This window comes from Entelurus aequoreus, linkage group LG11, assembly GCF_033978785.1.
Source record: "Entelurus aequoreus isolate RoL-2023_Sb linkage group LG11, RoL_Eaeq_v1.1, whole genome shotgun sequence".
Taxonomy (NCBI): Eukaryota; Metazoa; Chordata; class Actinopteri; order Syngnathiformes; family Syngnathidae; genus Entelurus; species Entelurus aequoreus.
Genome location: NC_084741.1, coordinates 19,727,209 through 19,751,063, shown reverse-complemented (window position 1 = coordinate 19,751,063; position 23,855 = coordinate 19,727,209).

The following is a 23,855-nucleotide window of genomic DNA, read 5'->3' as shown; positions in this document are numbered from 1 at the left end:
AAAAATAACAAATATATATATATATATATATATATATATATATATATATATATATATATATATATATATATATATATATATATATATATATATATATATATATATATATATATTTCGGAACGTAGCTTCGGCTTATCCATCCAAAATAAATACTAAAACAATTATATAATTTTTTAAATTAAATCTCGATTACATTGGATGCATGTTTTCTCCTAAAACTAATTAATGGTAAATAAATGTTTTTAATATTATATTTTTTAATACATAATGTATTCATTTGTATGCTTAAAAAGGCTGATTAAGCCAAAAATACTTTAAAATAAATATGTTACTGAAAAAATATACAAGAGAGTAAAGCTTTAAATTGCAAAGCGCAATTATTATTAGGGACAACTGTATTGATACAAAGTCTTTCTAAATCATTATTTGTATTTTCAAAACAAAAAAACCCCACATATTTATTAAGCTTTGATTATTTTTAAATCCATTCAACATTTTAGTTTGAAATACTACAGGTCAAACAAATAAAATAAGTTAAAATAATAATGTATAGTTTTGTGGCACAATAGTAAAATAAGAAAAACATCACAAAATATTAAAATGTCATAATTATTCATACATTTTTGGTCGCATAAAAATGTATTTTCCTGAATTCCTAATGAAACCCAACGTATTTATTTAAATCATCAACAAAAAAACACATGTTCGAACACCAACACTTGCTCCAGAGTGCTGCCTTGATGTCATGTGACCACTGATCATGTGACCAAAGAAATACATGAACAACTTTAATCCATCCATCCATTTTCTACCGCTTATTCCCGTTGGGGCCGCGGGGGGTGCTGGAGCCTATCTCAGCTACAATCGGGCGGAAGGCAGGGTACACCCTGGACAAGTCGCCACCTCATCGCAGGGCCAACACAGATAGACAGACAACATTCACACTAGGGCCAATTTAGTGTTGCCAATCAACCTATCCCCAGGTGCATGTTTTTGGAGGTGGGAGGAAGCTGGAGTACCCGGAGGGAACCCATGAATATGAATAACACAAAATCGGTTTGTTTGTCGAGTAATCGGATAAAACAGATTCATACCCTAAATTAGACTTAGACAAACTTTATTGATCACAATTTATTTAAATTGTTGTTTATTACAACTATTTTGAGGAAACTAGTTGAAATAAACAACAATCTTTCTGATTGCCACAACCTTCATTCTTCGTTCAAAAGTTTGGGGTCACATTGAAATGTCCTTATTTTTGAAGGAAAAGCACTGTACTTTTCAATGAAGATAACTTTAAACTAGTCTTAACTTGAAAGAAATACACTCTATACATTGCTAATGTGGTAAATGACTATTCTAGCTGCAAATGTCTGGTTTTTGGTGCAATATCTACATCGGTGTATAGAGGCCCATTTCCAGCAACTATCACTCCAGTGTTCTAATGGTACAATGTGTTTGCTCATTGGCTCAGAAGGCTAATTGATGATTATAAAACCCTTGTGCAATCATGTTCACACATCTGAAAACATTTTAGCTCGTTACAGAAGCTACAAAACTGACCTTCCTTTGAGCAGATTGAGTTTCTGGAGCATCACATTTGTGGGGTCAATTAAACGCTCAAAATGGCCGGAAAAAGAGAACTTTCATCTGAAACTAGACAGTCTATTCTTGTTCTTAGAAATGAAGGCTATTCCACAAAAATGTTTGGGTGACCCCAAACTTTTGAACGGTAGTGTACATCATCAATAGAGATGTCTGATAATATCGGACTGCCGATATTAATCGGCCGATAAATGCTTTAAAATGTAATATCGGAAATTATCGGTATCGGTTTTAAAAAAGTAAAATTTATGACTTTTTAAAACGCCGCTGTGTACACGGACGTAGGGAGAAGTACAGAGCGCCAATAAACCTTAAAGGCACTGCCATCACACAATATCTACGGCTTTTCACACACACAAGTGAATGCAAAGCATACTTGGTCAACAACCATACAGGTCACACTGAGGCTGGCCGTATAAACAACTTTAACACTGTTACAAATATGCGCCACACTGTGAACCCACACCAAACAAGAATGACAAACACATTTCGGGAGAACATCCGCACCGTAACACAACATAAACACAACAGAACAAATACCCAAAACTCCTTGCAGCACTAACTCTTCTGGGACGCTACAATATACACCCCCTCTACCCCGTAGCCCCCCCTAAACCCCGCCCACCTCAACCTCCTCATGCTCTCTCAGGGAGAGCATGTCTCAAATTCCAAGCTGCTGTTTTGAGGCATGTTAAAAAAAATAATGCACTTTGTGACTTCAATAATAAATATGGCAGTGCCATGTTGGCATTTTTTTCCATAACTTGAGTTGATTTATTTTGCAAAACCTTGTTACATTGTTTAATGCATCCAGCGGGGCATCACAACAAAATTAGGCATAAAAATGTTTAATTCCACAACTGTATATATCGGTATCGGTTGATATCGGAATCGGTAATTAAGAGTTGGACAATATCGGAATATCGGATATCGACAAAAAAGCCATTATCGGACATCTCTAATAATCAACATTCATATTGCACTTGTTTGCATTAATAATAATAAAAATAAAAAAAACATCTCCTCTTCCATACTTCAAACAGCTGGACTGTCAAACATAAAAATGCATATTCTTCTTCACATTCGCAATTAACGCCATGAGAAAAAATTTGTTTTTTTTTAAAGTGGATACTGCTTCTAAAATTTCCACAAAAAGTGGTGCTTGTCTCCTGCTCATTTGAAAACATGGCAAAACGTGACAGGTAGGAGCATGACAACACGGATATGCAGTAACTAATGGAGTGTTTCCGTGGTAAAATACCCGTATAAGCGCTAAAACCTCATTTAAATAGGGCGGTTTGCACAACTTTTCAATTGCACACGCGGTCTTAATAGATCACACGCCCAAATGCATAGTTTGCACACGCTGTTTCGCGCCAGGTATTTGGATCTTAGTGGATCAGGCCCTCGGTGTGTGTGTGTGTGTGTGTGTGTGTGTGTGTGTGTGTGTGTGTGTGTGTGTGTGTTGCACATACAGTTGAGTGTGTGTTTGAGAACACACATTTTTAGCAAAGCCAACCACCCTCAATGCCTCTGATGGCTCCTGGCCCGCTCCTGTTTCCCACGGGGGTCATTGAGCGATGCCAGGATTCCTCCACGTGTGTGTGTGTGTGTGTGTGTGTGTGTGTGTGTGCGTCTCAGACAAAAGCCATGTACTTGCCAGCAGTTGCACATGCAACACCCGCCTGCAGTTCACTTTGGTTGAATCCCAGCTCGCCTTTGTCGGTCCAGTGCAGTGATGGCGCCCGAGAAGACCCCTCGGGATTCTGGAAAGTGAATAAAAGGAAGATGCAAAATAAAAAATAAATAAAGGGGACGGGGATGATTTGCCTATTTTCATACTTTGTGTATGGTAAAGCAGAATGTGCGTGCACACACACACACACACACACAAAGAAAATACCAGTGGGGTCCTTACTGACTGCAATACCAGGAATGACAACTGGGGCTACACACACACACACACACACACACACACACACACACACACACACACACACACACACACACACACACACACACACACACACACACACACACACACACACACACTTGTATTGCTTACCTTCTTGAGACCTGCAAAAAATGCCTACCTCTTTAGGACCAGCCTTTCTATACATATAAAGATGTGTATTTACAACATTAATACTATATACATACTATGCACATATAAACAAAGCTTGTTGTGAAAAATGAGTTGGAATTTCACAAGAAAAAGGTCACAATTTCACAAGAAAAACTTAGAATTTTGGCAGTATTATAATAAAAGTCGGCATTTTACTCAACGCAAGTCAACAGTTCACAAGAAAAAGTGAACATTTGTGCAATATTATGATACAAGTTGGGATTTTACTCAATAACAGTCGCAATTTTACAAGAAAAGCTTAAAATTTGGGCAATTTTATGAAAAGAGTCGTAATTTTACTCGACAGAAGTCGCAATTTCATAAGAAAACTTTAAAAATGTTGGCAACCTTATAATAATAATCTAAATTTTACTTGGCAAAATTATGACAAAAGTCATAATTTTTGTCCAAAAATGTCACTATTTTACAAGAACAACAAAAAAATTGGCAATATTGTGATAAGTCAGAATTTTATAAGACACCATTTTGCATAAAAAATAATACTTTTACATAAAAAAAGTAAAAATTTTACGAGAAAATATTGCAAAATTACAGAAACAATATGAGAAATTCTTCCCAATTATATGAGAAAAAAATTTACACATGAGAAAAAGACTGCTTTTAGTTAATTTGTAGGTTTTTTTTGTCTTTTGTTTTTTGTTTGTAATGTGTTTGTTTTATTATTTACTTCAAGTTATTACAGTATGTCTCTATATACATATTTATTTATTTTTTTAAATTAATTTTGGCCAAAGGGGGCGCATTTCAATTTCTTACACACACTTGTTATTACTTATGTTGACCAGAGTGGGAGGAATTTTAAAACCAACACACAGTCAATTTGAAAAATGCCTCCCTCTTTAGGACCACATTTTCTTGATAGATAAAGATTTGCATTTAAAACATTAATAATATATACATACTATGCAAATATAAAAAAGCTTGTTGTGAAAAATGAGTCGGAATTTCACAAGAAAAAGGTCACAATTTCACAAGAAAAACTTTGAATATTTGCAGTATTATAAAAAAAAGTCATACTTTTACTCAACGCAAGTCAAAAGCTTACAAGAAAAATTTAACATTTGTGCAATATTATAATAAAAGTTGGAATTTTACTCAATAACTGTCACAATTTTATTTCGGCAATTTTATGAAAAGAGTCGTAATTTTACTCGACAGAAGTCCACATTTTATAAGAAAACTTTAAAAATGTTGGCAATGTTATAATAATAATCTGAATTTTACTTGGTAAAATTATGACAGAAGTCATAATTTTTGTCAAAAAAATTCACTATTTTACAAGAACAACACAAAAATTGGCAATATTGTGATACAAGTCAGAATTTTATATGACACGTCACCATTTTGCATGAAAAAGTAATAACAAAAAAAGTTGACACATTGTGAGAAAAAGACTGCTTTTAGTTATTTTTTGTTGTTGAATTTTTTTGTTTGTAATTATTTTTAATCTTATTTATTTCAAGTTACTACAGTGTGTCTCTATATACATATTTATATATTTTTTAAATTAATATTGGGATGTCAGACTTAGCCTTGTCTTGGTTTAACTCTTATCTTACTGACAGGATGCAGTGTGTCTCCCATAACAATGTGACCTCGGACTATGTTAAGGTAACGTGCGGAGTTCCCCAGGGTTCAGTTCTTGGCCCTGCACTCTTTAGTATTTACATGCTGCCGCTAGGTGACATTATACGCAAATACGGTGTTAGCTTTCACTGTTATGCTGATGACACCCAACTCTACATGCCCCTAAAGTTGACCAACACGCCGGATTGTAGTCAGCTGGAGGCGTGTCTTAATGAAATTAAACAATGGATGTCCGCTAACTTTTTGCAACTCAACGCTAAGAAAACGGAAATGCTGATTATCGGTCCTGCTCAACACCAACATCTATTTAATAATACCACCTTAACATTTGACAAGCAAACAATTAAACAAGGCGACTCGGTAAAGAATCTGGGTATTATCTTCGACCCAACTCTCTCGTTTGAGTCACACATTAAGAGTGTTACTAAAACGGCCTTCTTTCATCTCCGTAATATCGCTAAAATTCGTCCCATTTTGTCCACAAGCGATGCTGAGATCATTATCCATGCGTTCGTTACATCTCGTCTCGATTACTGTAACGTTTTATTTTCGGGCCCCCCTATGTCTAGCATTAAAAGATTACAGATGGTACAAAATGCGGCTGCTAGACTTTTGACAAAAACAAGAAAGTTTGATCATATTACGCCTATACTGGCTCACCTGCACTGGCTTCCTGTGCACCTAAGATGCGACTTTAAGGTTTTACTACTTACGTATAAAATACTACACGGTCAAGCTCCTGCCTATCTTGACGATTGTATTGTACCATATGTCCCGGCAAGAAATCTGCGTTCAAAGAACTCCGGCTTATTAGTGATTCCCAGAGCCCAAAAAAAGTCTGCGGGCTATAGAGCGTTTTCTATTCGGGCTCCAATACTATGGAATGCCCTCCCGGTAAAAGTTAGAGATGCTACCTCAGTAGAAGCATTTAAGTCTCATCTTAAAACTCACTTGTATACTCTAGCCTTTAAATAGACTCCCTTTTTAGACCAGTTGATCTGCCGTTTCTTTTCTTTTCTTTTCTACTCTGCTCCGGGGTGGACCGCTAGCCTGTCCATCAGATGGGGACATCTCTACGCTGCTGACCCGTCTCCGCTCGGGATGGTTCCCGCTGGCCCCACCATGGACTGGACTTTCGCTGATGTGTTGGACTTTCACAATATTATGTCAGACCCACTCGACACCGAGGATGTCGTTGTGGCTTGTACAGCCCTTTGAGACACTTGTGATTTAGGGCTATATAAATAAACATTGATTGATTGATTGATTGATTACACACACTTGTTATTTCATATGTTGACCAGAGGGGGAGCACTTTTAAAACCGACACACAGTCAATTTGAAAAATCCCTCTTTTTTGAGACCACCCTCATTTTGATAGATTTCACCACCAGGGGTGCAAATGAGACATTCTCTATTAGATGCAATGGTTTTCTGTATTGGGACCATGATTTATGTCCTAACTTGTTCACACCTCCTCATAAGGAAGCTACTTTTCTTTGTTGGTGTCTCAAGAAGGATAGAAAAACAAGAACACACACACACACACACACACACACACACACACACACACACACACACACACACACACACACACACACACACAGTTTGGGAGTTTGGAAATAGGAAGCGGCACAATTCAAAACAAAAGTCAGCAGCTTAAAATAACTCGTGGTGCACCCCAGGGGTCAATGCTGGGACCAAAATTGTTCAAGACGCAGGACTTGAAGCTAGTAGAGTTTGCATACAGTTGAGGAGCGAACACACAAATAATAACAGAAGAAATGTGCGGAATGGGGAAGCACACAAACACACACACTAAGGTTGTGATATAAAACACTGCGGATGGACGTTAGCCGCTAAGCTAGCCAGGCATATTTTAAAGCACCTTTTTCAGAGTGGCGCGTCAGTGTTCTAGTTTCACCTTTATCGTTCGTTTCTTTGAGCCAAAATGCGAACATTCTCCCTTTTATGTCTCCACACTGTTTCTGCTTGTGTGCGTTGGCTAACCATCAATGTCAGCTTATTAAATATAACTCGTGGTGCACCCCAGGGGTCAATGATGGGACCAAAACTGTCCAACCATTACCCTCAAAACTAACTCTATTTTTAACCCTAAAATGTGACTCTAACCTAATCTTAAAACTTACTCTAGCCTTAACCCTAAAATTAACTCTAAAATCAACCCTTAAAACTAACTCTAAACATAACCCTAAGATCTAATTCCAAACATAACTCTTAAAACGATCTCTATCCTTAACCTTAAAAACTAAGTCTAAAACTTACCCCCTAAAAGTTACTATACACTTAACCCGTAAGCCTAAGATTTAACTCCATCCATTACCCTTAAAACTAACTATTTTTAACCCTAAAAAGTGATTCTAACCTAATCTTAAAACTTACTCTAGCCTTAACCCTAAAACTAACTCTAAAATCAACCCTTTAAAACTAACTCTAAACGTAACCCTAAGATCTAACTCCAACCATAACCCTTAAAACTAACTCTATCCTTAACCTTAAAAACTAAGTCTAAACCTACCCCTTAAAACTTACTCTACACTTAACCCTAAAATTTAACTCCAACTTTTACCCTTAAAACTAACTCTATTCTTAACCCTAAAAAGTAATTCTAACCTAATCTTAAAACTCTGAGCTCAGGCCCACCGAAGCCGACGGCGTTTCTGGGTGTTGTTGATAAACAGTTTTCGCCTTGCATAGAAGAGTTTTAACTTGCACTTACAGATGTAGCGACCAACTGTAGTTACTGACAGTGGGTTTCTGAAGTGTTCCTGAGCCCATGTGGCGATATCCTTTACACACTGATGTCGCTTGTTGATGCAGTACAGCCTGAGGGATCGAAGGTCACGGGCTTAGCTGCTTACGTGCAGTGATTTCTCCAGACTCTCTGAACCCTTTGATGATATTACGGAGCGTAGATGGTGAAATCCCTAAATTCCTTGCAATAGCCGGTTGAGAAAGGTTTTTCTTAAACTGTTCAACAATTTGCTCACGCATTTGTTGACAAAGTGGTGACACTCGCCCCATCCTTGTTTGTGAATGACTGAGCATTTCATGGAATCTACGTTCATACCCAATCATGGCACCCACCTGTTCCCAATTTGCCTGTTCACCTGTGGGATGTTCCAAATAAGTGTTTGATGAGCATTCCTCAACTTTATCAGTATGTATTGCCACCTTTCCCAACTTCTTTGTCACGTGTTGCTGGCATCAAATTCTAAAGTTAATGATTATTTGCAACAACAAAAAAAGTTTATCAGTTTGAACATCAAATATGTTGTCTTTGTAGCATATTCAACTGAATATGGGTTGAAAATGATTTGCAAATCATTGTATTCCGTTTATATTTACATCTAACACAATTTCTCAACTCATATGGAAACGGGGTTTGTACCTTGTTGTTGTAGTTTTCATTAACAGATTTGGAGGTGTTAAAATCGCTCATGCTAATCGGTAGCATGTCGATAGCAAAGCCGATATATTAGCATCGAGCTAACGCATTTTTGGAAAAGTGATTCCTTACTTTACTGACGGATCGTTATAAATAAACATTGATTGATTGTTTGATAGACTTAGACTTCATTTTTATTGTCATTCAAATCGGAACTTTACAGTACAGATAAGAACACAATTTCGTTACATTAGCTCATGTTAGTGCAGGATAAAAAAGCAATAAGGTGCATATATCAATCAATCAATCAATGTTTATTTATATAGCCCTAAATCACAAGTGTCTCAAAGCGCTGTACAAGCCACAACGACATCCTCGGTACAGAGCCCACATACGGGCAAGGAAAACTCACCCCAGTGGGACGTCAATGTGAATGACTATGAGAAACCTTGGAGAGGACCGCATATGTGGGTAACCCCTCCCCCCCCTCTAGGGGAGACCGAAAGCAATGGATGTCGAGTGGGTCTGACATAATATTGTGAAAGTCCAACACATCAGCGAAAGTCCAGTCCATAGTGGGGCCAGCAGGAACCATCCCGAGCGGAGACGGGTCAGCAGCGTAGAGATGTCCCCATCTGATGGACAGGCTAGTGGTCCACCCCGGGTTGGGAGCAGAGTAGAAAAGAAAAGAAAAGAAACGGCAGATCAACTGGTCTAAAAAGGGAGTCTATTTAATATATATATAATATAATATATATATATATAATATATATATATATATATATATATATATATATATATATATATATATATATATATATATATATATATATATATATATAAATAAATAAATAGGTTACTGTACATATAAATATATTGCCCTTTTTCATATGCACGTTAATGGATGTATATTATATTGTCTTTTTTATTTTTTTTATTCCAGCGAGTTAATCCATTTTGGGGGGATTTGAGGGGATAATTATGATGCGTTCAAGAGTCTGCACTGCAAAAACTGAAATCTAAGTAAGATTAAATATCTCAAATAAGGGTGACATTTGCTTATTTTCTGTCTGATAAGATAATTCTTCTCACTAAGCAGATTTTATGCTAGAGTGTTTGACTTGTTTTAAGGGTTTTGGTCCTAAATGATCTCAGTAAGATATTACAGCTTGTTGCTGAGATTTTACGACCTATGTTGAGTAAAACATGCTTGAAACTAGAATATCAACTGTTGCAAAACTGTGTCGTCAACACTCACAAGTATAAAACTACTTTTTTAAAGTAATAATTTCTTATTTCAAGCATGAAAAAAAATAAAATGATTTTGACACAATTGTGTCTCATAATTAAAACATGACAGCCAAATGGACTTTACTGTTTTATTTTCAATGAAATAATAGAAAATATGTACTCATATAGTAGTACTGTTGTCACAGTACAGTAAACTGACAGTTAATATTTAAACATTTAACATGTGACATTTCTAACAATTTTGAACACAAATAATTCTGCACATTCAGATAAGTTCCTCAAAATTACAATTAAAAAAAATGTTTTTGTCCGGGCTGTATATATGCGCGCTAGTTGACTGAAAAAGCACGCACTTAGCGCGATGATGTCATGTTGCCGATGGAAAAATGCATTTTTAAACCATACGATTTGCCTGAGTCGCTATGGAAACCCCGAGAGTAACAAGTGGTTGCCTTGTTGCCTTTCCATTGAGAAAAATACATTAGTTTTTAGTATAAGTTTGCTGGTTTCAAGAAATGTATTGCCGAGCGCATATCATTATGTCAAGATGATGGCACTAGCGTTTACTTCATTTAAGAATATTTTTCGACATATTGAGCTAAAAGGTCCCTTTTTTTTTCTACCAAGAAAAGTGCACTTGTTATTAGTGAGAATATACTTATTGTAAGGTATTTTTGGGTTCATTGAGGTTAGCTAATTTTACTTGTTTTGGAAAGTCTTGACACGCCAAATGTTCTTGTTCTATTGGCAGATAATTTTGCTTAGTTCAAATTAAATACCCCTTATTCTTGTGTTATTTTTTCTTGTTTTCGAACACTGACTTTTTGCAGTGTGAGGGAAGAAGCTGTTACAGAACCTGGAGGTTCTGCTTCGGAGGCTGCGGAACCTCTTTCTAGAGTCCAGCAGTGAAAACAGTCCTTGGTGGGGGTGGGAGGAGTCTCTGCAGATTTTCTGAGCCCTGGTCAGGCAGCGGCTTTTTGCGATCTCCTGGATAGGAGGAAAAGGAGTCCTGATGATCTTTTCTGCCGTCCTCACCACTCTCTGGAGAGACTTGCAGTCTGAGGCATTGCAGGCTCCAGTCCAGACAGAGATGCTGTTGGTCAGCAGGCTCTCTATAGTGCAGGGGTGGGCAATTAATTTTTAATGAGCAACCCGAGCACTGCTGGAGGGCCACATCAACAATATTTCAATTAAATTTTGCTCAATATTATTTTTGATGTATACCGTAAGATTAATAATAATAATAATAATAATTAATAATAATACTTTCATTTAACCTAACTTAACTTTATGCAAAAAGCACTGCTTTGGAAATCATTTGTACCCCTGTCAGAGATCACATTTAGTTCCCCTTAAACATCCTCATGTTGCACAATGAAATGTAAGCAGGATGAAGTGTGCATTCCTGTAACTTTCTCTAGTAACAGCATTCCATGATTAATATCAATAAATTAACATTAATAATAAATGACAGTAGAATAAGCACACGTATGACTGAGGAGTCATAGTGTAACTTTGTGTGGTGTTTGAGTTGTCCGACTTTATGTGTGGCCATAAACGCACCAGTGGTTTAGTGGTATGCGTGTTGGTGACAGATGACAAGTTGGTTTTGGCCTGGTTTGTACGGCAGAAAATGACTAGTTTTTCGAGATAGGAGTGTTTTACTCATGTTTTTGGTGTGGTTATGGCCGAATATAAACAGTTTTGCTCAATAAAGTGATCAATATATTTCCTGTCCTCGATAGACGTTACAATAATTGAACGGTGTTCAATTGAACGGTGTTGACGAACACCGTTAGGGCCGCTTGTTGTCACTGTCACTCAAAGTTGCATTGCAAAATTACACAGAATAAATGTGTTTATTTTGTTTAGAATTCAGATGGGTTTTGATTTGGTGCACGGCATATATTTGCTGTGCGCAGAAGACGCTTGAGCAGTGTGCAATTGTGCAGGCGCGCACCTTAGAGGGAACGTTGCTTGGCAGGCCATGTCTTGTTGAAAACACGCCATTCCTCATCAACTTTTCTCTTTTTAGCGTCTCGGGTGTAAACCGTGCATCACTTGTCGCTGTGCACCTTCACTCACAGGTTACACACGGACATACGCCCGTAAATAACACTTTTCAAAATAAAAGCAGCACAGTTGTATTGCGCGCACGACATAGATGTTTTTTCAACTTTATTTTGTAATTTGTGATTGCAGCTGTTCACATTCACTCACAATCACACACGCGCATACGTCCACATGGAAGTAATACAAATAACGCTTTTCAAAACAAAAGCAGCACCGTTGTATTGCACACTCGACATAGATACTTTTTCAAATGTATTTTGTAATTTATGATTGGCCTCACGCGGGCCGGACAGGGACGCACAAAGGGCCGGATGTGGCCCGCGGGCCGCAGAATGCCCAGGTCTGCTATAGTCATACTTGCCAACCCTCCCGTTTTTAGCGGGAGACTCCCGGTATTCAGCGCCTCTCCCGATAACCTCCCGGCAGAAATTTTCTCCAGACAAACTCCCGGTATTCAGCAGGAGCTGGAGGCCACGCCCCCTCCAGCTCAATGCGGACCTGAGTGGGGACAGCCTGTTCGCACGTCCGCTTTCCCACAATATAAACAGCTTGCCTGCCCAATGACGTCATAACATCTACGGCTTTGAGAGAGTAGAGTGCAATAACTGCGCACACAACAAGGAGACGAAGCAGAAGAACGACGAAGTTACAGACATGGCGACGCCGTTGACGAGCAAGATGAAGAAATACGCTTGCAAGTTCCAAAACGAATGGAAACAAGAATTTCAGTTGATTGATTGATTGAGTTTGATTGAGACTTTTATTAGTAGGTTGCACAGTGAAGTACATATTCCGTACAATTGACCACTAAATGGTAACACCCGAATAAGTTTTTCAACTTGTTTAAGTCGGGGTCCACTTAAATTGATTCATGATACAGATATATACTATCATATATACTATCATCATAATACAGTCATCACACAAGATAATCACATAGAATTATTTACATTATTTACAATCAGGGTTGGGGTGGGGGGTGGGGGGGGGGTAGGATATGGACAGCAAGTAGTGGACATAGAGAGAGAGAGAGAGATCAGAAGGCATAAGAAAAAGTATCTGCATTTGATTGTTTACATTTGATTATTAGCAATCCGGGGAGGGTGTTAGTTTAGGGTTGTAGCTGCCTGGAGGTGAACTTTTATTGTGGTTTTGAAGGAGGACAGAGATGCCCTTTCTTTTATACCTGTTGGGAGCGCATTCCACATTGATGTGGCATAGAAAGAGAATGAGTTAAGACCTTTGTTAGTTCGGAATCTGGGTTTAACGTGGTTAGTGGAGCTCCCCCTGGTGTTGTGGTTATGGCGGTCATTTACGTTAAGGAAGTAGTTTGACATGTACTTCGGTATCAGGGAGGTGTAGTGGATTTTATAGACTAGGTTCAGTGCAAGTTGTTTAACTCTGTCCTCCACCTTGAGCCAGCCCACTTTAGAGAAGTGGGTAGGAGTGAGGTGGGATCTGGGGTGGAGGTCTAGAAGTTCATCCAGGACAGTTCGAAGGGGAAGGGGTATGTAATTATGTTGCCTGTACATTTTGTAAAACAGACTTCTCCATTGAACACGGTGGCCGAGTCATGAACGGAGGAGAAGTTAAACAGGACAATACTGCCATCTACTGGATAGCCCCCGGAACACTGAAATTCAAGTATTTCTTTTATTTATATGTATAATAAAATAAATATATATATATATATATATATATATATATATATATATATATATATATATATATATATATATATATATATATATATATATATATATATATATATATATATATATATACATATATACATATATACATACATATATATATATATATATATATATATATATATATATATATATATATATATATATATATATATATATATATACGTCTTGATTAGATTATCCAAAAAATAGTGCTCGATACCGTGGTAGAGCGTAATATGTATGTGTGGGAAAAAAATCACAAGACTATTTCATCTCTACAGGCCTGTTTCATGAGGGGTTTACCTCAATCCTCAGGAGATTGAGGATTGAGGTAAACCCCTCATGAAACAGGCCTGTAGAGATGAAATAGTCTTGTGATTTTTTTCCCACACATACATACACATATATATATATATATATATATATATATATATATATATATATATATATATATATATATATATATATATATATATATATATATACCTGTATAAAATACTTGAGTTGGTGAATTCTAGCTGTAAATATATTCCCCTATTAACCACCCCCTTAACCACGCCCCCAACAACGCCCCCGACCGCGCCCCCCCACCTCCCGGTATCGAAGGTCTCAAGGTTGGCAAGTATGGCTATAGTGCCTCTGTAGAATGTTGTGAGAATGGAGGGAGGGAGCTATGCTCTTTTCATCCGACGCAAAAAGTGCATGCGCTGCTGAGCTCTTTTTACAAGAGCTCCGGTGTGTAGGGACCAGGTTATATTGTCAGTTATCTGCACCCCCTGGAACTTGGTGCTGCTTACCATCTCCACCGCTGTGGGGTTGATGAAGAGTGGAGCGTGGCTGGACTGGTTCTTCCTGAAGTCGACGATGATCATTGATAATGATTGATAATAACAGAAGAAATGCGGCAAAAGTGAAGAGTGCACACGCGCACGAGCATGCAGATAGAAGATGGCAGTTCGGGGAGGTTTGTTGTGAATACCTGATTCTTTCCCCCTCTTTTTGCCCACCCTCCCCTCCCGCGGCCCCCCTCCCTTTCATCTCCCTTTAAAAATCTGCAAATCCATTTGCTAAACAGCTGCACCTCTGTAGTGCACAGATAACAAGCCGGGCCAGGCCGACGCGGCGGCAGCGAGCGCGGGCAGATAGGCCCAAATCTGGCCCCCTTTTGCTGAAATGCTAATGACGGAGGAAAGGAAGCACTTCCCCGGCCAAAAAAAACAAGAAGAAGAAGAAGAGGGGGGGGTGGGGGGGGGGGGGGGAGAAAGGTCTGGCTTGTAGAGCGAGCGGCGGGGGGAGAGAGAGGGCTCTTGTAGATCTGTCAAATTGCTATTTTGACAGATATGTGCTTGTAAGTGTGCTCAACACTTGTTCCTGCTGTCTTATCTGCGTGATGCAGAACACTGACCTACATTGCATCAAGCACAAACACGGTCGCCGCTTCTTCTTCTTCTTCTTCTTCTTCACCTCCCCTCTTGTTTGTTTCATTTCCTCCCCCTCGCCTCCCGCCGCTTTCACCTTAAAAAAAAACAAAACAAACAAAAAAAAACAAAAACAGATGGATTGAAATGAAATGGCGGCAAATCCCACCAACAGAAGGTATTCTTCCTCAAATAAAACCCGGCGGCTTAAAAGGGAGATGCTCGCCGCCGCCGCTTCCTGATGTCTGATTGCTCCTCGCAGGCCCGAGTGGGGGCGGCGGCGGCGAGAGAGTAAATACGGGAAATATGGTCACAGCTGCTCACAAATGAAAATGATGCACATCACAATTATTTTTATTTTTTTTCAGAATGACTGCAGATACAACTGAACCTGAAGTGAAGACGACAGGAAGTTCAATGTTTACGAAACATTCTTTGGCTTTACTGAGGATCAACATGAACGTTCACATTGTTTGACTTGTACACTGAAACCTAACCAACACATACTAACTCCGTCCTTAACCCTAAAAACTAAACGTAACCCTTTTAAACTAACTCTAAACTTAACACTAAGATCTAACTCCAACTATAACCCTTAAAACTAACTCCAACCATAACCCTTAAAACTAACTCCACCCTTAACCCTAAAAACTAAGTCTAAACTTACCCCTTAAAACTTACTCTAAACTTAACCTTACAATGTACTCTAACTCTAAACTTGACCATTTTAAACTAACTCTAACTAAGCCTTAAAATCGAACTCCAACCATTAAACTTAAAACTTACTCTATTCTAAATAAATATTACCCTTAAAACTAACTCCAGACAACCCTAAGATCTAACTCCAACCATAACCCTGAAAACTAACTCCATCCTTAACCCAAAAAACTAAGTCTAAACTTACCCTTAAGACGTACTCTAAACGTAACACTAAAATCTACTGTAACTCTAAACTTAACCTTTTTAAACTAACTTTAAACTTAACCCTAAGATTTAACTCCAACCATAACCCTTAAAACTAACTCCATCCTTAACCCTAAAAACTAAGTCTAAACTTACCCCTTAAAACTTACTCTAAACTTAACACTAAAATCTACTGTAACTCTAAACTTAACCCTTTTAAACTAACTTTAGGGTTAACCCTAACCCTAACCCTTAAAACTAACTCCATCCTTAAGCTTAAAAAATAAGTCTAAAATTAACCCTTAAAATGTACTCTAAACTTAACACTAAAATCTACTGTAACTCTAAACTTAACCCTTTTAAACTAACTTTAAACTTAACCCTAAGATCTAACGCCAACCGTAAACCTTAGAACTAACTCCATCCTTAACCCTAAAAATTAGGTCTAAACTTAACCCTTAAAACTTACTCTAAACTTAACACTAAATTCTACTTTAACTTTAAAGGCCTACTGAAATGAATTTTTTTTATTTAAACGGGGATAGCAGATGTATTCTATGTGTCATACTTGATCATTTCGCGATTTTGCCATATTTTTGCTGAAAGGATTTAGTATAAAACGACGATAAAGATCGCAACTTTTGGTATCTGATTAAAAAAAGGCTTGCCCCTACCGGAAGTAGCGTGACGTAGTCAATTGAACATATACGCAAAGTTCCCTATTGTTTACAATGATGGCCGCCAGAAGTGAGAGAGATTCGGACCGAGAAAGCGACGATTTCCTCATTAATTTGAGGGAGGATGAAAGATTTGTGGATGAGGAAAATGCAAGTGAAGGACTAGTGGGGAGTGGAAGCGATTCAGATAGGGAAGATGCTGTGAGAGGCGGGAATGACTACAACAGTAAATAAACACAAGACATATATATACTCTATTAGCCACAACACAACCAGGCTTATATTTAATATGCCACAAATTAATCCCACATAAAAACACCTAGGTGTTTGTTATGCTAGCTCCTAGCTACTAGCGGGTTATATAGACGGGATCCCATATATATAACCCGCCAATACAATTCAAACACCTGCACAACACACACACTCACTCAGCCCAAAGAACCGTTCACCTAACCCAAGGTTCATAAAGCTTATATATTTAACCAAAGTTACGTACGTGACACGCACGTACGGGCAAGCAATCAAATGTTTGGAAGCGCGCGGGTGGGACCTGATATTCAGCTGGGAATGACTACAACAGTAAATAAACACAAGACATATACTGTATATAGTCTATTAGCCACAACACAACCAGGCTTATATTTAATATGCCACAAATTAATCCCGCATAACCAACACCTAGGTGTTGGTTATGCTAGCTCCTAGCTCCTAGCTACTAGCTCGAGCTAGTTATAGCAAGCGATCAAATGTTTGGAAGCGCAGCTATGTACTCACGGTATCGCGTCTGTGTATCCAAATCAAAGTCCTCCTGGTTAGAGTCTCTGTTTTCCGAGTTCTTCGATCTTGACTGCATCTTTCGGGAATGTAAACAATGAAACACCGGCTGTGTGTGTTGTTGTGTTGTGTATCCCCTTCGCACCGACAACTTTCTAATTTGCTTGCTCAGCTTCTTTCTCCATAATGCAATGAACAAATTGCAACAGATTCACCAACACAGATGTCCAGAATACTGTGGAATAATGAGATAAAAACAGAGCTATTTCGTATTGGCTTCAATGGGGAAGCCATACCTCTGTTAAACTGGCTACGTCACGCGCATACGTCATCATACCGAGACGTTTTCAAGCGGAAGTGTGGCGGGAAATTTAAAATTGCACTTTATAAGTTAACCCGGCCGTATTGGCATGTGTTGCAATGTTAAGATTTCATCATTGATATATAAACTATCAGACTGCGTGGTCGGTAGTAGTGGCTTTCAGTAGGCCTTTAAACTTAAACCTAATATCTAACTCCAACCATAACCCTTAAAACTAACTCCATTCTTAAGCTTAAAAACTAAATCTAAACTTACCCCTTAAAACTTACTCTAAACTTAACCCTAAAATATACTCTAACTCTAAACTTAACCATTTTAAACTAACTCTAACTTAACCTTAAAATCTAACTCCAACCAATAACCTTGAAGCTAACTATTCTTAACCATAAAGTGATTCTAACCTAACTTTAAAACTTACTCTAGCTTTAACCCTAAAACTAACTCTAAAATCAACCCTTAAAACTAACTCCAAACTTCAATCAATCAATCAATCAATGTTTATTTATATAGCCCTAAATCACAAGTGTCTCAAAGGGCTGTACAAGCCACAACGACATCCTCGGTACAGAGCCCACATACGGGCAAGGAAAACTCACCCCAGTGGGACGTCAATGTGAATGACTATGAGAAACCTTGGAGAGGACCGCATATGTGGGTGCCCCCCCCCCCCTCTAGGGGAGACCGAAAGCAATGGATGTCGAGTGGGTCTGACATAATATTGTGAAAGTCCAACACATCAGCGAAAGTCCAGTCAACTTAACCCTAAGATCTAACTCCATCCATAACCCTGAAAACTAACTCCATCCTTAACCCTAAAAACTAAATCTAAACCTACCCCTTAAAACTTACTCTAAACTTAACCCTAACATCTACTCTAACTCTAAACTTAACCATTTTAAACTAACTCTAAACTTAACTCTAAAATATAACTCCAACCATTACCCTTAAAACTAACTCTATTCTTGACCCTTAACCCTGATTCTAACCTAACCTTAAAATTTACTGTAGCCGTAACCCTTAACCCTAAAAAACTAACTCTAAAGTCAACCCTTAAAACTAACTTTAAACTTAACCCTTAAATCTAATGCCAACCTTAACGCTAAACTTAACGCTATCCGTAACCCAATAAACTAGCTCTATTCTTAAAACTAAAAAGTGACTCTAACCTAACCTTAAAACTTACTCTACCCTTAACCCTAAAAACTAACTCTAAAGTCAACCCTTTAAAACTGACTTTAAACTTAACCCTAAAATCTAACTCCAACTTTAACGCTAAAACTAACACTATCTGTAACCCTAACAACAAACTCTAACCTTATACCTTAAAACTAAATATATCTGTAACCCTAAAATGAACTCTTAACTAAACCCTAAAATCGATCTAAAACAATTACCATAAAAGTAACTTTGAAATGAAACCGAACCTACATTAAGTAAATTAATATTAACCCTAAACAATAACTCTAACCTTTTTCTAAAATTAAACCTAAAAAAAATATTCATCCCTAACCCTAAAAAAAGTATATCCCTAACCCTAAAATCTAACTAAAACCTAAACCCTAAAAACTAAGTCTAAACTTACCCTTAAAACTCACTCTAAACTTAACCATTTTAATCTAACTCTAAACTTAACCCTAAAATTGAACTCCAACCTTTACCCTTAAAACCAACTATATTTTTAACCCTAAAAAGTGATTCTAACCTAACTTTAAAACTTACTCTAGCCTTAACCCTAAAAACTAACTCTAAAGTCAACCCTTAAAACTAACTTTAAACTTAAACCTAAAATCTAACTCCAACCTTAATGCTAGAATTAACGCTAGCCGTAACCCTATAAACTAACTCTATTCTTAATCCTAAAAAGTGACTCCAACCTAACGTTAAAACTTACTTGAGCCTTAACCCTAAAATGTAACTCTAAAGTCAACCCTTGAAACTAACTTTAAACTTAACCCTAAAATCTAACTCCAAACTTAACGCTAAAATGAACGCTAGCTGTGACCCTATGAACTAACTCTAAAGACAACAGTTAAAACTGACTTTAAACTTTACCCTAAAATCTAACCCCAACCTTAACGCTAAAACTAACGCTATCTGTAACCCTAAAACTAACTCTAAACTAAATCCTAAAATCTAACTAACAAAATGTACCATAAAAAGTTACTTTAAACTGAAACCGAACCTAAAAAAAGGTAATTAATTTTAACCCTAAAAAATAACTGAACTTTTTCCTAAAAACTAAATCCAAACTTAAACAGAAAAATAATATCCATCCCTAACCCTAAAATATAACTATATCCGTAACCCTAAAATCTAACTAAAACTCTAACCCTAAAAATTAAGTCTAAACTTACCCTTTAAACCAACTCTAAACTTAACCCCAATTCTACTGCAACTCTAAACGCAACCCTTTTAAACTGTCTCTAAACTTAACCCTAAAATCTAACTACAACCAAAACTCCTAAAACTAACTCTATTCTTAACCCTAAAAAGTGACTCCAACCTAACCTTAAAACTTACTCGAGCCTTAACCCTAAAAACTAACTCTAAAGTCAACCCTTAAAACTAACTTTAAACGTAACCCTAAAATCGAACTCCAACCTTAATGCTAAAACTAATGCTATCTGTAACCCTAAAAACTAAGTCTAATCATATCCCTTAAAACTAAGTCTATCTGTAAGCCAAAAACTAACTCTAAACTAAACCCTAAAATCCTAACAAAAAAATGTACCACAAAAAGTTACTTTAAACTGAAACCGAACCTAAAAAAGCAAATTAATATTAACCCTAAAAAAAAACTCTAAACTTTTTTCCTAAAAACTCAATTTAAACTTATCCATCCCTGACCTTAAAAACTAACTCTGTCCTTAACTCTAACTAAAACCTTAACCCTAAAAACTAAGTCTAAACTTACCCTTAAAACTTACTATAAACTTAACCCCAAATCTACTCCAACTCTAAACGCAACCCTTTTAAACTGACTCTAAACTTAACCCTAAAATCTAACTCCAACCATAACCCTTAAAAATAATCTATTCTTAAACCTAGAAAGTGACGCCAACCTAACCCTAAAACTTACTAGAGCCTTAACCCTAAAAACAAACTCTAAAGTCAACTCTTAAAACTAACTTAAAACTTAACCCTAAAATCTAACTCCAACCTTAACACTAAAACTAACGCTATCTGTAACCCCAAAAAACTAACTCTAATTGTATCCTTTAAAACTAAGTCTATCTGTAACCCTAAAACTAACTCTAAACTAAACACTAAAATCTAACTAAAAACAAATACCATACAAAGTAACTTTAAACTGAAACCTAACCTAAAAAAAGTATAACAATATTAACCCTAAAAAATAACTAACCTTTTTCCTAAAAACTAAATTTAAACCTACACCTAAAAATAAAATCCATCCCTAACTTCAAATATAAAAAACAAACTCTTAACTTAAACCTAAACCAAAAAAAGAAGTATTTTAAAATTAACCGTAAAAAAATAAATTTAACCTGTATCTTAAAAACTTAATCCAAATGTAAGCCTAAAACCTAACTAAAATAATGACTCCAAAAAGTATATGTAAAATTGAACCTGACCTAAAAAAATTACTTAACATTAATGTTAACTTCTATCCTAAAAACTAAATCTAAACTTAACCTTACAATCTGAAACTAAAACCTCAGCCCTAAAAAGTAACGTAGGTCTAAACCCTAAAAAACTCATTCTAAACTCAAAGAGAAACCACTTTTGTTTATTTTTATTTTGTCAATTGTTCACAATCTTTATGTAAGACAAGAACAAACATTTTCTTTTTTTTCTGCATTCAAATTCGTAGTTTATGCCAAATACAAGGTGGCTGACAATTAAGCTAATGTGAGTCATCAATTGCTCCCTTAAAGCTCTTTAAAAACATTTAAAAAAAAAAAATCTAATTTCAACGAAAAAAAACATAAACATTCCATCATTCAGCATCCCAGTGAGAGCAGACATTGTATAGTAAGTGATTTTTTGATTTTGTTCGTAGCTTGTGTTTCTTGTTTAGCATTTGGCAATACTGCTACTTGCTGGATCTGTTTATCACTCGGCTTTTAATACATGTAGCTCTTCCTCATTATGTTCAGTCTCAAAAATATAAGGTTCTGGATCATTATTTGTCCCAAAGTAGTCTTTGTTGTCTCTCATGAAGTCTGCCGTGATTGGTAGTGTTGTTGTTGTTGAAGGAATGCATGCGTATGCTTAAAATGTTTAAAAACGGGGTAAATATTACAATGTTATGAATGTTACTACATTAAATACTGTATATACTGAGCGTGTATATAAATTGCTGATAGGGGGAATAGAGCGACTAATTGGCTTGATTGTTAGCTGACTTTTGCTCGTGTTTATTTACGATTTAGAATGCATACGAAAAAGAAAACCATGTGTTCTTGTCTTACATAGGCATTGTGAATGATAGGCACACTTCCCCCCCCAAAATGCATTTCTCTTTTAGGTTCCTCCATAAGCCGCCATGTTTGACTTCTGACTCACTCACGCCACTCCTCAGGTTTTTCTCAAACAGGAAGAAGTGTGGCTATTTGTAAGTGGACCAATCAGGAGCAGCATTGTCATTTGTAAGCCACCATTATTTCCATCAGGTGGGTGAAGTCCTGGTCACACATAATTGCAGGCTCTCTTCTTGCGCTAATTGCAGGTTGGCTTAATTGTGTTATGATATATTGGAGGATGTATAGCTTCTATCAAACACGTGTACATTATACGCCTTACATCGTTTGTCTGGCAGATACGGAAAAAAATAGCTTCAAGTGAATGTTTATAGTTAAGTTTTTGTTTGTATTTCCTCTAGTATTAACAGTACCGTGTTGTACAATGATGATTAGCAAACACACACGTTTGTTGCCGGGTGTCTGAAAGGCGTTGCTATGGAAACGGAAATAAATGTGCTGAGGAAAGAATGATTAAAATGGCCAAAATACGGTACATTTTGTACATATTACATATTGTTATGAACATGTCTGTTACTACATTATATATAAACTTGCAGTGTGTATAGAAATGTTGATGGAGGTTTTTTGAAGTTTTTGAAGGCGACAACAGTGACTGCTATTAGCCGCATTTTCCAAAGTTTTTTTTATTACCTTTAAAATCTAAAAATAAATAAATAAATAAGACACGTGTGTTCTTGTTTGTGAGCTGTTTGGCCACAATACCCAGCAATATGTTTGGAGGAGAAAATGTGAGGCCTATAATCCCAGGAACACCACACCTACCGTCAAGCATGGTGGTGGTAGTTTTATGCTCTGGGCCTGTTTTGCTGCCAATGGAACTGGTGCTTTACAGAGAGTAAATGGGACAATGAAAAAGGAGGATTACCTCCAAATTCTTCAGGATGTCACGTTGGGGGGTCGCAGCGTGCTGCGGGGTTGTTCTTCCAGTGCAAAGACGGCTCCGGACGACAGCGTGAAGGTAGGCTTGGATTTATTTAACATAAATAAATCACTACCATAACCACAAAAATACAACAAAAAGGGCAAGCGTGCCTAAAACACAAATGAAGCTGCTAGTTAACAGAAACTATGACATGGACTATGAAAACTTACTTGGTCAGAATGATACCTCAACTGGTGTGACATAAAGACAATGAACGCAGAACGAAGTGAACAGAAAGAAAGACTTAAATAACACAGACATGATTAACAACAGGTGCGTGACTCAAAACGTGAAACAGGTGCGTGACATGACAGGTGAAAACTAATGGGTGACCATGGAAACCAAACCAAACAAGGAAGTGACACCAGGAACTAAAAAAAGAGTCCACAAAACAAACAGCACATGGCCAAACAAAAACATGATCAACAGACATGACACAAGACAACTACAGATGTCCGATAATGGCTTTTTTGCCGATATCCGATATTCTGATATTGTCCAACTCTTAATTACCGATTCTGATATTAACCGATACCGATATATACAGTCGTGGAATTAACACATTAGTA